The sequence below is a fragment of the Portunus trituberculatus genome, chromosome 21 (assembly GCF_017591435.1).
Source record: "Portunus trituberculatus isolate SZX2019 chromosome 21, ASM1759143v1, whole genome shotgun sequence".
Classification (NCBI taxonomy): Eukaryota; Metazoa; Arthropoda; class Malacostraca; order Decapoda; family Portunidae; genus Portunus; species Portunus trituberculatus.
This window is the reverse complement of record NC_059275.1, coordinates 12,722,034-12,724,533: the sequence shown is the minus strand read 5'-3', so window position 1 is coordinate 12,724,533 and position 2,500 is coordinate 12,722,034. Positions and strand designations below refer to the sequence as shown.

Genomic DNA, 2,500 nt, shown 5'->3' with positions numbered 1-2,500 from the left:
ACAATGAAAGATGGTGAGGCCACAGAATCAACTTTCTTTCTCTCCTCCTCTCTTCCGACCTCTGCCTTCTACACAAAGTAGGATACAAAGAATCAATATCATAGTGACTTCACAGTTGAGAGAGAGAGAGAGAGAGAGAGAGAGAGAGAGAGAGAGAGAGAGAGAGAGAGAGAGAGAGAGAGAGAGAGAAAAATAAATGGAAGCTAAAGTAAGGAAGCAAGAAATAATGATATAAACAATAAGAAAGCAAGATATATTTTGCTTGTTGCTACTTTTCAATGTTTAGATATTTTGATGTTTTCAATGTTAAGATATTTCAATGTTATCATTAATGAAGAGAAAAGTGAAAGAATGAATGGAAAAACAGCACAAAATAAATAGTCAACTCTCGAATAACACAAGGGTTGCATTCCTGGAGATGTCGCTTTGTTCAAAATTGTGTTATTCAAACACTAAGTGAAGACACAGAGATATGACTCATTCATTGTGCGGTTAGCTCCACAATGAGAACTGTGAGAAAAAGCCATCATCCATGGTGTTACTGTCTCATACATACATTTATGTTCACAAAACTACATTTTTATTAGCTTTTTACCACCAAGAAAGGATTATTTTGTGATGCACAAAAAAGTGAAATCTTGCATGGAACACCAAAAACAAAGCAGATGAGGAGGCATTATTTTGTCTGCCCATGTGTTGGTGGCTTTGCCTGTGTGTAACAGCGCCCATCAGTGGCAACTGATTCTTCTTCTTGTGACCCCCTTTAGCTTGTGTGTTGCTTTCACCACAATATTTGTGTTTCTCTCCCTCTATTGCCTGCTATAAAGGATATTACATGTTTGTATTCATATATGATCATGTCACGAGGATCACCTTCATCGTGTGGCACCGAGTGATAGTGAACCACAATTGAAATACCACTTCCCTTGGCATGAACTACTCTATGAAACTTCATCCAGCAGAGGAGGACTCAGTGGGACATGCAATTCTCACTCATACCCAGATCTTGCTTCCTTATCAACTATACGTACATGAGAGAAAACTATTGTTGCATAACTGGATGGGTTTTTAACTGCCAACACCAACCCATTCTAACCCACCCTAACTTAACTTCAGCAATGTAAAACAAAGAAATAAAACCTGTCGCAGCAGTTAGCTAAAAAAAATAAAATAATTCCCATACAAAACATGCATACAAGTCCAGAGCATCTCAGTGCGATTCCTGTCAGAAGCAGTGTTAGTGAGCATGACGTCATCGAGTTGAGTTAACTCACATTCAACCAGATAAATTGTGTTATTTAACTGTATTTCTTAAATATCAAGTCACATTAAATAAAAAATTGTGTTATTCATACTTGTGCTAATCAAGAGTTGATTATATATCTAATAAAGCAGAATGACAGTGAGAGTTTGCTTTTTGCTTCTTAACTTTTACTGTTTAAATATTCTAATACAGGCAACCCCCATTTAACGAAGGTTCACACAACGAAATTTCGCTATAACGAAGGTTTCATTTTAATACCATTTGCTCGTTTAACGAACACCAAACTCACTTTAACGAAGTTTTATCCAGGTAATTTTTTTCCAAATTTGAAAGCCCCACTGTATCATGCAAGCTGACAGGCTTTTGAATACATCAGGAGCTGCTGGTACTAAGGCCTGCCTCTGGAGAAATCCTGAGACACCTATAGAATAAAGATCAAGATCAAGCCTCTCGTGGACAACACAGGCTCTGCCGATACAAAGGCCTGACTCAGAAGAAATTCTGTGTCACCTGTAGCATCAAGATCAAGATCAAGATCACACCACCACTCACTGCCCAGTCAAAACATAACAGCGTCACCAGCAGCTCATCTTCCTTAGTTCAACTTACCACCAAAACACCCTGCAATGTGGCCTAACGTTCCTAAGAAGACCAGGAAGTGTCTTACTCTCGAAGTGAAGCTGGGTATTATTCACAGACAAGAGAGAGGCCAGAAAACTAATAACATTGCTTCCCACCATGGCTTGACTCCATCTACTGTCTACTATTTTCAAGTCAAGATACTCTATTAAGAAGGCTAGTGAGACCTCATCTTCCTTGCAAGCTAAAAGAACCACCAGAACTTGTGACTCTACAATGGATAAAATGGAAAGCCTTGTGGAAATGTGGTACATAAGTTTTGTATGCAGTACCATGATGCGCACTTTGTTTACATTCCACAGGTTGCCGGTTAGTGTATTTCCGTTTCACTCTCCCTCCCTTTATAAAGTTAAGATCATCAACATTATAAAGTTACGTACATACATACATTAGTGTACATTATAATGACTTAAATCAAACTACCTAAATGTTTAACTTCATAATTTTTACTTTCATTAAACCTTTTACTGTACTATGATGCACTCTCACTTTGCTTACTCTCAATGGAAGTTCAAATCAGGGGTTATACTTGTTACAATCGGTTCGCTTAACGAAGTTTCGCTTAACGAAGTGTTTTTAGGAACATAACCCCTTCGT

General features: G+C 38.0%; 1 protein-coding gene across 1 annotated transcript in view; it reads right to left on the bottom strand.

Annotated features, from left to right (window-relative positions):
• Positions 1-2,500, bottom strand: part of LOC123507009 (pseudouridylate synthase 7 homolog) — a 40,176-nt gene that overhangs the window by 8,014 nt on the left and 29,662 nt on the right. The window lies entirely within an intron of this gene.